The sequence below is a fragment of the Pristiophorus japonicus genome, unplaced genomic scaffold (assembly GCF_044704955.1).
Source record: "Pristiophorus japonicus isolate sPriJap1 unplaced genomic scaffold, sPriJap1.hap1 HAP1_SCAFFOLD_224, whole genome shotgun sequence".
In the NCBI taxonomy this organism is placed as follows: Eukaryota; Metazoa; Chordata; class Chondrichthyes; family Pristiophoridae; genus Pristiophorus; species Pristiophorus japonicus.
In genome coordinates this window covers 1,054,184-1,068,089 of record NW_027251951.1, presented here as the reverse complement: position 1 = coordinate 1,068,089, position 13,906 = coordinate 1,054,184, and the positions used below count along the sequence as shown (strand labels likewise).

At 46.5% G+C, this 13,906-nt stretch overlaps 1 protein-coding gene across 1 annotated transcript in view; it reads left to right on the top strand.

The window, feature by feature from the left end:
* LOC139245599 (nectin-1-like) overlaps positions 1-13,906 on the top strand; it is a 225,676-nt gene that overhangs the window by 36,686 nt on the left and 175,084 nt on the right. The window lies entirely within an intron of this gene.

Sequence of the window (13,906 nt, the reverse complement as noted above, 5' to 3'; positions counted from 1 at the left end):
GTTGACAGGGGGTGCTGTATCAGGCATTGGAGAATACCTCATTGGAGAATACATGTCTTACCCACACAGGATTATTTTCAAACTGACAGAGGAGTAATATCTTTGTAGACCTCTTTCCTCAGGGATATGGTTCAAGAACTCTGTGAACTGTAGCAGGAGAACCGGCAATCATGTGTAGAGTTAGGCACAGTGCTGCCAATGTCAGTCAAAGTCCTGCTCCCATCATTATTCTTGCTTCGGAGTTTCTACATTGGGAACATGTGTGACATCAGTCAATCAGTAGTGCATTATTGCATTCAACAAATGACTGATGCCTTGTTCAAAAGATCCAATAATCATATTAAGTTCACCGTGGACTACAGGAGCAACAGATTTGAGCCCTGTGCCTCTTCAAAATGACAGGATGCCCCAAAGTCCAGGGTTGTCATCATGTCACACATGTCATCATGCCCTTTGTATTCCTCCTGAAAAGCAGTTCCACCTGCATGAATCACTATGGTTTCAACATCCATTTTTGTGGACTCCTGCAAGTAACTGCCAAGTCTTTTATCTCCAGCTAGTGGAGTGTTAGATTCTGGGGGATTAAAGATACCCACTGTTGCCTTGACATCCTCTAGCAGTGCTTCCAATACCTTAATAGATTGGGGGCAGTCCAGCAAAAGTTTCCTGGATCATCCTGATGTGCTACATTCTCCACAATCTGATGGTTGAGAGATGGGGGAGAAATTTGTGTCGTTTGCGTCCCCCGTTAGCGACCCGAGGGGGATGGTAACGGGGTGCAAACAACTTCTCGCCCGGGGCACAGGGCCACTACTGGATTCCGTGAGTTCCGTGGGAGTTAGCGGAAATGAAAACCGGTACCGCCCCGCTTCTGTCGGTAGTGCCGAGGCTGCTGTGCCGGCAATGACAACGTCATCACCGTGCGCTGTGACCTGTTTTTGCCCCGGAGCAAAAATTCGATAGCGCCTCGTGAGGCTGCCATGGGCAATGCCCAAGCCAGCTTCCCAGGTCGCGAACTTGTGAGGAGAAAATCTAAAATGGCTGGCTTACTGGTCACAGCAATGCCTTTTTCAATTCGCGGAGTCCGTACCACAATGTTACAGCCCGGCACTCCGCTTCTGTGCCGGGCTGCTACCACAGCACCCCGCTTCCCGGTGGAGAAATGGTGACCCCCCTTCTCCCCATTGCAGAGTTTGCAGTGTGCCCTCCCCTTTAACAGAAGGGAAGGACCCTGTGCTCCCGCCAGTGCTACCTGGCTCTCTGCATAGTGGTGCAAAATTACCACTTTTAGCGCCCCAGATCCACCCCCGAGAGGAAGTGGAGTGTGCGACATTGTGCTCCACTTCCTCTTGGGGGAGGTAACCCCAATTTCGCTGCCAGGAATTTCCATGCCTGGCGTAGAAAGACCCACCACGCCTCGGGTACTGATCACAAACTGGTACCGAATATCGGCCCCATTTACTTGGAAGAGCTGCAGCAGAGACCTCAGAAGAGCAGTTGTAGAATGAGGTACAATAGGTTGAAGGAAGATCACAAGGAGTTTTGCCGGCAGTCTGAGACATTCAGCTGGTCTTTCTAAGGAAGTCTTCCCCTCCATACCTTCAATAAAAATGAAACCTCACCATATCCCACTACACCCTCCTTCTTTTCCAGCATCATCATTGTAAGGGGAGCTTGGGGTGTGGGTTCGACTCCACACTCCCCTTGAGTTCTGTACGTGCGATTTATGAGGATGGGTGAGTAATGAGACACCAGACACAATGGATAAGAGTACAAAATGGTGAATGTTGTTTAATTAGAATAGCAAACACAAAGATAGAGGGCATAGGAAGAGGTCATAAAATAGCAGTAATGGCAAAATCTCATTCAACAACCCGAAAAGTCTCGCAACAGGGAAGGGGAAAACAAGAGGTTAAAACATTCCATTCACACACAACCACATCTCCCACTCCCACCCTTCCGACCAATTCCTATCCTAAATTGAGTCTGTGAGGGGGTTTGGGCTATACTCTCAATCCTATCAACTCGGGGTTCTGGGGGTGCGTATTGCAGCTCGGGGTCCCTCTGGGGTGGGTTTTATGTTGTTGTTTGGGTTTCCTCCTCGATGTTGCGTCGGTTTCTTCTATCTGCCTCTCGGTTATCGTCCGGCTCCAGCTGTGAATCCAGGTTATTGAACCAGGTGTCCAGGTCTGCACAGCTCTGCGTGCCCCAGCCTGATGCTTCGACTATTCTCACCCTGTCCAGTGTGTTCAGGGCTAACAGCAGCACCTGCTGCCACTTACTAACCAGGAGGTTGGCTCGTGCGTTTTTAGTCTCAACCAAAATCAAAGTTTGCAAAACTCTCTCAGCTCCTTTTTGGTCCACAACTCCCTTTTTCCACAACTGTCTTTTCTCCACAGCTGTTTTCTCCACAACTGCTTTTCTGGTGGTTCTGTGTCCTATATTTGTATTCAATTCCGTTCTGGTCTTTTCGCGCTCAAACCCAGTGGGTGGTCCATTGTGTAAGTTTGGGCAGGGAGATGGTTTTGAATATTTAATCAGAAGATGTCACAGTTACATGCAGGTGTGAGGACCAGGGTATTGTTTCAGTGTACATAGGTGCCGGGAAGTCTGTGGGTCCTTTGTTATAGTCCTGGGAGTCAGTGGGCCATTCCTGCAGTGATTCATAGTTTTGATTCAGAGCTATTGTCCATATTAATTAGGTAGATAATGGCCCACATTCGTAGTTTGATTGGGGGGGGGGAAGGCGGGAGTCATTTTCAAACTGGGCCGGGGAGTCCTTATTGGTTGAAAATTTCCCCACTTCAGGCCCGACTCGACCCCTGATTGGCCTGCTAGAATGCACTTTTCCCCCACTGGCCAGTGCCCCTGTCTCGCTTGTGAGCCAGACTCCACAATGTCTGTATCCGCCCCCACATTTTCCCAGCCTGCTTTTACTTGGCCAAGAATGTTCATTTAGTGTATGGAACGATCCCATGTTAGTTTTCTTGTCCTTACGGTATTTCAAATGCGGCCGTGGATTTTCGAACCTTACATCATTCTGATCCTTTCCTAGCCCCTTAGCTCTAGAATGAAACTCTGCTAACTCAGCTAATGACACACATAAATTATTTATTAATGAAAATATAAAATAGTATTTCTGTGCCTACTGCCTGCCACCATGGTGCTTCCCTTTCCTAGCAGTTGGTTCATGCTGTGCTTGATTTTAATGATTCTTAGTGCAAGCTGACTGGTGGGGAGAGGATGGGCAGGATGCTGTGAAAGTGTTGCCATCAGGAGAGACAGCAGCAACACCCATTGGTAGCCCCAGTTGGTCCTTGCTGTAAGCCTCTACGTCAATGTGCCTGCTGTTGTGTGGATGAACAGACTCCACTGCGGAGCCTGTACCTAACCTTTGCCTCATTTAGGTATTTTCTCCAACTATGTTAGAAACATGGAAACATAGAAAGTAGCTGCAAGAGTAGGCCATTCTGCCCTTCGAGCCTGCACCACCATTCAATATGATCATGGCTGATCATGCAACTTCAGTACCCCATTCCTGCTTTCTCACCATACTCCTTGATCCCTTTAGCTGTAAGGGCCACATCTAACTCCCTTTTGAATATATTTAATAAACTGGCCTCAACAACTTTCTGTGATAGAGAATTCAACATGCTCACAACTTTCTGAGTGAAGAAGTTTCTCCTCATCTCGGTCCTAAATGGCTTACTCCTTATCCTTAGACTGTAACCCCTGGTTCTGGACTTCCCCAACATCGCGAACATTCTTCCTGCATCTACCCTGTCCAATCCCATCAGAATTTTGTGTGTTTCTATAAGATCCCCTTTCATTCTTCTAAATTCCATTGAATATAAGCCTAGTCGATCCAGTCTTTCTTCATATGTCAGTCCTGTCATCCTGGGAATCAGTCTGATGAACCTTCGCTGCACTCCCTCAATAGCAACAATGTCCTTCCTCAGATTAGGAGATCAAAACTGTATACAATATTCAAGGTGTGGCCTCACCAAGGCTCTGTACAACACCAAAGGGCAAAAAAGGTTAGTGGGTGTTGTGTACAGACCTCCAAACAGCAGTAGTGATGTTGGGGAGGGCATCAAACAGGAAATTAGGGGTGCATCCAATAAAGGTGCAGCAGTTATCATGGATGACTTTAATATGCATATAGATTGGGCTAACCAAACTGGAAGCAATACGGTAGAGGAGGATTTCCTGGAGTGCATAAGGGATGGTTTTCTAGACCAATATGTCGAGGAACCAACTAGAGGGGAGGCCATCTTAGACTGGGTGTTGTGTAATGAGAGAAGATTAATTAGCAATCTCGTTGTGCGAGGTCCCTTGGAGAAGAGTGACCATAATATGGTGGAATTCTACATTAGGATGGAGAATGAAACAGTTAATTCAGAGACCATGGTACAGAACTTAAAGAAGGGTAACTTTGAAGGTATGAGGCGTGAATTGGCTAGGATAGATTGACGAATGATACTTAAGGGGTTGACAGTGGATGGGCAATGGTAGACATTTGGAGACCGCATGGATGAACTACAACAATTGTACATCCCTGTCTGGCATAAAAATAAAAAAGGGAAGGTGGCTCAACCGTGGCTATCAAGGGAAATCAGGGATAGTATTAAAGCCAAGGAAGTGGCATACAAATTGGCCAGAAATAGCAGCGAACCCGGGGACTGGGAGAAATTTAGAACTCAGCAGAGGAGGGCAAAGGGTTTGATTAGGGCAGGGAAAATAGAGTACGAGAGGAAACTTGCAGGGAACATTAAGATGAACTGCAAAAGCTTCTATAGATATGTAAAGAGAAAAAGGTTAGTAAAGACAAATGTAGGTCCCCTGCAGTCAAAATCAGGGGAAGTCATAACGGGGAACAAAGAAATGGCAGACCAATTGAACAAGTACTTCGGTTCAGTATTCACTAAGGGAGACACAAGACAACCTTCCGGATATAAAAGGGGTCAGAGGGTCTAGTAAGAAGGAGGAACTGAGGGAAATCCTTATTAGTCGGGAAATTGTGTTGGGGAAATTGATCGGATTGAAGGCCGATAAATCCCCAGAGCCTGATGGACTACATCCCAGAGTACTTAAGGAGGTGGCCTTGGAAATAGCGGAAGCATTGACAGTCATTTTCCAACATTCCAAAGATTCTGGATCAGTTCCTATGGTGTGGAGTGTAGCCAATGTAAACCCACTTTTTTAAAAAAGAGGGAGAGAAAACAGGGAATTATAGACAGGTCAGCCTGACATCGGTAGTTGCTAAAATGATGGAATAAATTATTAAGGATGTCATAGCAGCGCATTTGGAAAGAGGTGAAATGATAGGTCCAAGTCAGCATGGATTTGTGAAAGGGAAATCATGCTTGACAAATCTTCTGGAATTTTTGAGGATGTTTCCAGTAGAGTGGACAAGGGAGAACCAGTTGATGTGGTGTATTTGGACTTTCAGAAGGCCTTCGGCAAGGTCCCACACAAGAGATTAATGTGCAAAGTTAAAGCACATGGGATTGGGGGTAGTGTGCTGACGTGGATTGAGAACTGGTTGGCAGACAGGAAGCAAAGAGTGGGAGTAAATGGGTACTTTTCAGAATGGTAGGCAGTGACTAGTGGGGTACTGCAAGGTTCTGTGCTGGGGCCCCAGCTGTTTACATTGTACATTAATGATTTAGACGAGGGGGTTAAATGTAGTATCTCCAAATTTGAGGATGACACTAAGTTGGGTGGCAGTGTGAGCTGCGAGGAGGATGCTATGAGGCTGCAGAGCGACTTGGATAGGTTAGGTGAGTGGGCAAATGCATGGCAGATGAAGTATAATGTGGATAAATGTGAGGTTATTCACTTTGGTGGTAAAAACAGAGAGACAGACTATTATCTGAATGGTGACAGATTAGGAAAAGGGGAGGTGCAACGAGACCTGGGTGTTATGGTACATCAGTCATTGAAGGTTGGCATGCAGGTACAGCAGGCGGTTAAGAAAGCAAATGGCATGTTGGCCTTCATAGCGAGGGGATTTGTGTACAGGGTCAGGGAGGTGTTACTACAGTTGTACAGGGCCTTGGTGAGGCCACACCTGGAGTATTGTGTACAGTTTTGGTCTCCTAACTTGAGGAAGGACATTCTTGTTATTGAGCGAGTGCAGCGAAGGTTCACCAGACTAATTCTCAGGATGGCGGGACTGACATATCAAGAAAGACTGGCTCAACTGGGCTTGTATTCACTGGAGTTCAGAAGAATGAGAGGAGATCTCATAGAAATGTTTAAAATTCTGACGGGTTCAGACAGGTTGGATGCAGGAAGAATGTTCCCAATGTTGGGGAAGTCCAGAACCAGGGGTCACAGTCTAAGGATAAGGGGTAAGCCATTTAGGACTGAGAGAGTGGTGAACCTGTGGAATTCTCTACCACAGGAAGTTGTTGAGGCCAATTCACTAAATATATTCAAAAAGGAGTTAGATGTAGTCCTTACTACTTGGGGGATCAAGGGGTATGGCGAGAAAGCAGGTATGGGGTACTGAAGTTGCATGTTCAGCCATGAACTCATTGAATGGCGGTGCAGGCTTGAAGGACCGAATGGCCTACTCCTGCACCTATTTTCTATGTTTCTATGTTTCTATGTAGTAAGACCTCCCTGCTCCTGTACTCAAATCCTCTCGCTATGAAGGCCAACATGCCATTTGCCTTCATGTTGTCCAACAGGGAGGTAAGTTTCCATGCTGTGCCAGAACTGTGAACAAGGCAGGTTGTAGACTTCTCCATATTTGCTGTCATGGGTCAGAGGCTCCTTGGCATAGTCCAGCATGACTCCAACAACTTCTCATAAAATCTTCAGAACATAAGAAATAGGAGCAGGAGTAGGTCATCCGGCCCCTCGCGCCTGCTCCGCTATTTAATACAATCATGGCTTCAGGTCCACTTCCCTGCCCACTCCCCATAACCCCTTATTCCTTTATCATTTAAGAAACTGTCTATTTCTGTCTTAAATTTATTCAATGTCCCAGTTTCCACAGCTCTCTGAGGCAGCGAGTTCCTCAGATTTACAACGCTCAGAGAAGAAATTTCTCCTCATCTCTGTTTTAAATTGGCAGCCTCTTATTCGAAGATTATGCCCTCTAGTTCTAGTCTCCCCTGTTATGTATGTAAACCTGTAAATACCATGTCTAACCACCAGAGGGCATATCCCCTGGAGTCCTAAGGGATCCCACAATCCCTTGGGAGCACCTGTATATAAGGAGGCCTCACAAGCTGGAGAGGCGCTCTGAGGTGTATAATGAAGGATTATGGTCACACCTTTCTTTGAGCTTGCAGTATCTTGTCTGACTCTTTGTTCAAGATATAACAACTGATGAGGTACAGATGGAGAACTGTGGGCATCATGGAGAAATTTTTGGAGGGAGATGATTGGGAAACCTTCGTGGACCAACTCGACCAATACGTCGTGGCCAACAAGCTGGAAGGAGAAACAAACGCTGTCAAACGAAGGGCAAGCCTCCTTCCCATTTGCGGGGCATCAACGTATGGCCTCATGAAAAACCTGCTCACTCCAGCGAAACCCACAGACAAATTGCACACTTATCTGGGAGTATCGAAACCCGAAGGAAAGCGTTCTAATGGCGAGGTATCGGTTCTACACGTTCAAGAGGTCTGAAGGCCAGGAAGTGGCAAGCTACGTTGCCGAGCTAAGGCGCCTTGCAGGACATTGTGAATTTGAAGGACACTTGGAGCACATGCTCAGGGACTTCTTTGTACTTGGCACTGGACATGAAGTAATACTTGCAAACTTTTGACGGTAGAGACCCCAAACTTGAGTAAAGCCATAGCGATAGCCGAGGCGTTTATCGCCACCAGTGACAATACCAAACACATTTCTCAGCGCACTAGTGCTGCTGCAAACAAAGTAACGTTGTTTTTGAATCGAAATGTACATGGCAGGACCTTCACGCCTGTAGCTGCACGTCCGCAGATGGCTCAGAGTCCACCACCAAGGGTGGTGAATACAAGTCAATTAACACCTTGTTGGCGCTTCAGGGATGATCATCGATTCCATTCATACTGCTTCAAAGGATACGTTTGCAATGGCTGTGGAACAATGGGACACCTCCAGTTCATGTGCAGGCGAGCTGCAAACCCTGCTAATCCTGCAAACCATCATGTTGCAGAGGAGGACAGATCCACGGTGGATCATGATGAACCAGAGCCTCAGACCGACACGTTTATCACAAAGTGTCCCTCGATAATGCTGAAGGTTGAATTAAATGGACTCCTGGTCTCCATGGAGCTGGACACGGGCGCAAGCCAGTCCATAATGAGCAAAAAAACTTTCGCTAAATTGTGATGCAGCAAGGCTTCAAGGCCAGGCCTGACTCCCATTCGTACTAAACTGAGAACATACTCAAAGGAACTGATTCCCATAATTGGCAGTGCTACCGTAAAGGTCTCCTACGATGGAGTGGTGCACGAGTTACCACTCTGGCTGGTACCGAGTGATGGTCCCACGCTGTTTGGCAGGAGCTGGCTGAGAAAGATACGCTGAAACTGGGACGACGTCCGAGCGCTTTCGTCCGTCGACGACACCTCATGTGCCCAGGTTCTAAACTAGTTCCCTGCGCTGTTCGAACCAGGCATCAGGAATTTCCAAGGAGCAAAGGCGCGACCCTTCCATCACAACGTGAGAGTGGTACCTTACATGATGAGAGAGAGGGTGGAGATCGAGCTGGACAGGCTGCAATGAGAGGGCATCATTTCGCCGATTGAATTCGTTGAGTGGGCCAGCCCGATTGTTCCAGTCCTCAAGGGAAACGGCACCGTCAGAATCTGTGGTAATTACAAAGTAACTATCAATCGTTTCTCACTGCAGGCTCAATACCCACTACCAAAAGTAGATGACCTATTTGCGATGCTGGCGGGAGGGAAAATGTTCACGAAGCTGGACTTGACCTCGGCCTACATGATGCAAGAGCTGGAGGAATCATCAAAAGGCCTCACCTGCATCAACACGCACAAAGTTCTCTTCATTTACAACAGATCCCTGTTTGGGATTCGATCGGCTGTGGCGATATTCCAGAGGAACATGGAAAGCTTGCTGAAGTCGATCCCGCGCACCGTGGTCTTCCAGAACGACATCTTGGTTACTGGTCGGGACACCATTGAGCACCTGCAGAACCTGGAGGAGGTTCTTAGTCAGCTTAATCGTGTTGGGCTCTGGCTAAAATGTTCGAAGTGCATTTTCCTGGCGCCTGAAGTGGAGTTCCTGGGGAGAAGAATCGCGGCGGATGGCATCAGGCCCACCGATTCGAAGACAGAGGCAATCAAGAACGTACTGAGACCACAGAACGTGACGGAGCTGCGGTCGTTTCTAGGACTCCTGAACTAGTTTGGTAACTTCTTACTTGGTCTTAGCACATTGTTAGAATCCCTGCACTCTTTACTGCACAAAGGAGATGAATGGATATGTGGTAAAAGCCAAGAAAATGCCTTTGAGAAAGCAAGGAATCTGTTATGTTCAAACTAATTGCTTGTGTTGTACGATCCATGTAAGCGTTTGGTACTAGCATGTGATGCATCGTCGTACGGGGTTGGGTCTGTATTGCAACAAGCTAATGAATTTGGGAAATTGCAACCGATTGCTTATGCATCCAGAAGTCTGTCTAAGGCTAAGCGGGCCTACAGTATGATCGAAAAAGAAGCGTTAGCATGTGTTTACAGGGTAAAGAAAATGCATCAATATCTGTTCGGGCTCAAATTTGAATTGGAAACCGACCATAAGCCGCTTATATCCCTCTTTTCTGAAAATAAGGGGATAAATACGAATGCATCGGCCCACATCCAGAGATGGGTGCTCATGTTGTCCGCATAAAACTATGCCATCTGCCACAAGCCAGGCACAGAAAACTGTGCCGATGCTCTCAGTAAGCTGCCATTGCCCACCACAGGGATGGAGATGGCACATCCTGCAGATTTAGTCATGGTAATGGAAGCATTCGAGAGTGAGCAATCACCTGTTACCACCCGAAAAATCAGAACCTGGACGAGCCAGGACCCCTTACTGTCCTTAGTGAAAAACTGTTTGCTCCACGGGAGTTGGTCTAGTGTCCCGTGAGAGATGCAGGAAGAAATAAAGACGTACCAGCAGCGCAAAGATGAAATGTGTATACAGGCAGACTACCTCCTATGGGGTAATCGGGTAGTAGTGCCAAAAAAGGGCAGTGACACCTTCATTAGTGATCTCCACGGCACCCACCCAGGCATCGTAATGATGAAAGCAATAGCCAGATCCCACGTGTGGTGGCCCGGTATCGATGCAGACTTAGAGTCCTGCGTGCACAAATGTAATTCATGTTCCCAGTTAAGCAATGCATCCAGGGAGGCGCCACTAAGTTAATGGTCCTGGCTCTCCAAACCTAGGGTCCATGTCGACTATGGAAGCTCGTTCTTGGGAAAAATGTTTTTAGTGGTTGTAGATGCATACACCAAATGGATTGAATATGTGATAATGTCAGCAAGCACGTCCGCTGCCACCATTGAAAGCCTACGGGCCATGTTTGCCACAAACAGCCTGCCTGATGTCCTTGTAAGTGACAATGGGCCGTGCTTTACCAGTGCCGAATTCAAGGAATTCATGACCTGCAATGGGATCAAACATGTCACGTCTGCCCCATTTATGCCAGCATCCAGCGGTCAGGCAGAACGAGCAGTTCAAACAATCAAGCAGAGCTTGAAAAGAGTAACTGAAGGCTCACTGCAGACTCGCTTATCCTGAGTCCTGCTTAGTTACCGCACAAGACCCCACTCGCTGACTGGGGTTCCTCCTGCTGAACTGCTCATGAAAAGGGCACTTAAGACAAGGCTCTCGTTAGTCCACCCTGATCTACATGAACAGGTAGAGAGCAGGCGGCTTCATCAGAACACATATCATAATCGTGCAAATGTGTCACGTGAAATTGAGATAAATTATCCTGTATTTGTGTTGAACTATGGACAAGGTCCCAAGTGTCTTGCTGGCACTGTTTTGGCCAAAGAGGGGAGTAGGGTATTTGTGGTCAAACTCGCAAATGGACTCACCTGCAGGAACACTTGGACCTAACCAAGCTCAGATTTACGGGCTATCCAGAACAACCCACAATAGACTCTACCTTTTTCGACCCTCCAACACACACAAGTGGCAACCGACCCAGCGGTTGACCATGAAACAGAACCCATCACCTGTAGCAGCCCAGCATGACTCACCACCCCCAGCAGCCCAGCAAGGCCAGCTGCACAGCAACCCAGCGAAGGCCCAACAAATGATTCACCAACACCAGCATTTGCACCGAGATGATCAACCAGGGAAAGGAAGGTCCCAGATCAACTCACATTGTATATAGTTACACTATTGACTTTGGGGGGGGGGGAGTGTTGTTATGTATGTAAACCTGTAAATACCATGTCTAACCACCAGAGGGCTTATCCCCTGGAGTCCCAAGGGATTGTGGGATCTCTTGGGAGCACCTGTATATAAGGAGACCTCACAGGCTGGAGAGGCGCTCTGAGATCTGTGATAAAGGACTACGGTCACACCTTACTTTGAGCTTGCAGTATCTACTCTGACTCTTTGGTCAAGATATAATATCCCCCATCAGTGGAAACATCCTTTCTCCATCCACCTTGTCAAGTCCCCTCATAATCTTATACGTTTCGATAAGATGACCTCTCATTCTTCTGAATTCCAATGAGTAGAGGCCCAACCTACTCAACTTTCCCCATCCCCAGAATCAACCTAGTGAACCTTCTCTCAACTGCCTGCAAAGCAAGATTACCCTTTTGTAAATATGGAAAACAAAGCTGCATGCAGTATTCCAGGTGTGGCCTCACCAATACCTTGTATAGCTATAGCAAGACTTCCCTGCTTTTATACTCCATCCCCTTTGCAATAAAGGCCAATATTTCATTGGCCTTCCTGATCACTTGCTGTACCTGCATACTATACTTTTGTGTTTCATGCAATAATTTGCTCATTGATTTTTTTCTGCCAAAGTGCATGACCTCACACTTTCCAACATTATATTCCATCTGCCAAATTTTTGCCCACTCACTTAGCCTGTTTATGTCCTTTTGCAGATTTTTTGTGTCCTCCTCACACATTGCTTTTCCTCCCATCTTTGTATCGTCAGCAAACTTGGCTACGTTACACTCAGTCCCTTCTTCCAAGTCGTTTATATAGATTGTAAATAGTTGGGGTCCCAGCACTGATCCCTGCGGCACCCCACTAGTTACTGGTTGCCAACCAGAGAATGAACCATTTATCCCGACTCTCTGTTTTCTGTTAGTTAGCCAATACTCTATCCAAGCTAATATATTAGCCCCCAAACCGGTGAACTTTTATCTTGTGCAGTAACCTTTTATGTGGCACCTTGTCAAATGCCTTCTGGAAGTCCAAATACACCACATCCACTGGTTCCCCTTTATCCACCCTGTTCATTACAGCCTCAAAGAATTCCAGCAAATTTGTCAAACATGACTTCCCCTTCACAAATCCATGCTGACGCAGCCTGACTGAATTTTGCTTTTTCAAATGTCCTGCTATTGCTTCTTTAATAATGGACTCCAACATTTTCCCAATCACAGATATTAGGCTAACTGGTCTATAGTTTCCTTCCTTTTGTCTGCCTCCTTTTTTAAATAGTGGTGTTACATTTACAGTTTTCCAATCTGCTGGGACCTCCCCAGAATCTAGGGAATTTTGGTAAATTACAACCAATGCATCCACAATCCCTGCCACTACTTCTCTTAAGACCCTAAGATGCAAGCCATCAGGTCCAGGTGATTTATCTGCCTTTAGTCCCATTATCTGACTGAGTACCATCTCCTTAGTGATTGTGCTTGTGTTAAGTTCCTTCCCCTCATAGCCCCTTGACTATCCACTGTTGGGATATTGTTAGTGCCCTCTACTGTAAAGACGGATACAAAGTATTTGTTCAGAGTTTCTGCCATCTCCATGTTTCCCATTATTTATTCCCCAGTCTCGTCCTCTAAGGGACCAACATTTACTTTAACTACTCTGTTTCTCTTTATATACCTATAGAAATTCTTGCTGTCTGTTTTTATATTTCGTGCTAGTTTACTTTCAAACTCTATCTTCCCTTTCTTAATCGTTTTTTTAATCATCCTTTGCTGGCTTTCAAAAGCTTCCTAATCCTCTGTCCTCGCATTAGTTTTGGCCACATTGTATGCCCTTGTTTTTAATTGGATACCATCCTTTATTTCTTTAGTTAGCCACGGATGGCTATCTTTTCTCTTACACCCTTTCCTCCTCACTGGAACATATTTATCTTGAGAGTTGTTTACACTGTACATTAATGATTTAGATGAGGGGATTAAATGTAGTATCTCCAAATTTGCGGATGACACTAAGTTGGGTGGCAGTGTGAGCTGCGAGGAGGATGCTGTGAGGCTGCAGAGTGACTTGGATAGGTTAGGTGAGTGGGCAAATGCATGGCAGATGAAGTATAATGTGGATAAATGTGAGGTTATCCACTTTGGTGGTAAAAACAGAGAGACAGACTATTATCTGAATGGTGACAGATTAGGAAAAGGGGAGGTGCAAAGAGACCTGGGTGTCATGGTACATCAGTCATTGAAGGTTGGCATGCAGGTGCAGCAGGCGGTTAAGAAAGCAAATGGCATGTTGGCCTTCATAGCAAGGGGATTTGAGTACAGGGGCAGGGAGGTGTTGCTACAGTTGTACAGGGCATTGGTGAGGCCATACCTGGAGTATTGTGTACAGTTTTGGTCTCATAACCTGAGGAAGGACATTCTTGCTATTGAGGGAGTGCAGCGAAGGTTCACCAGACTGATTCCCGGGATGGCGGGACTGACCTATCAAGAAAGACTGGATCAACTGGGCTTGTATTCACTGGAGTTCAGAAGAA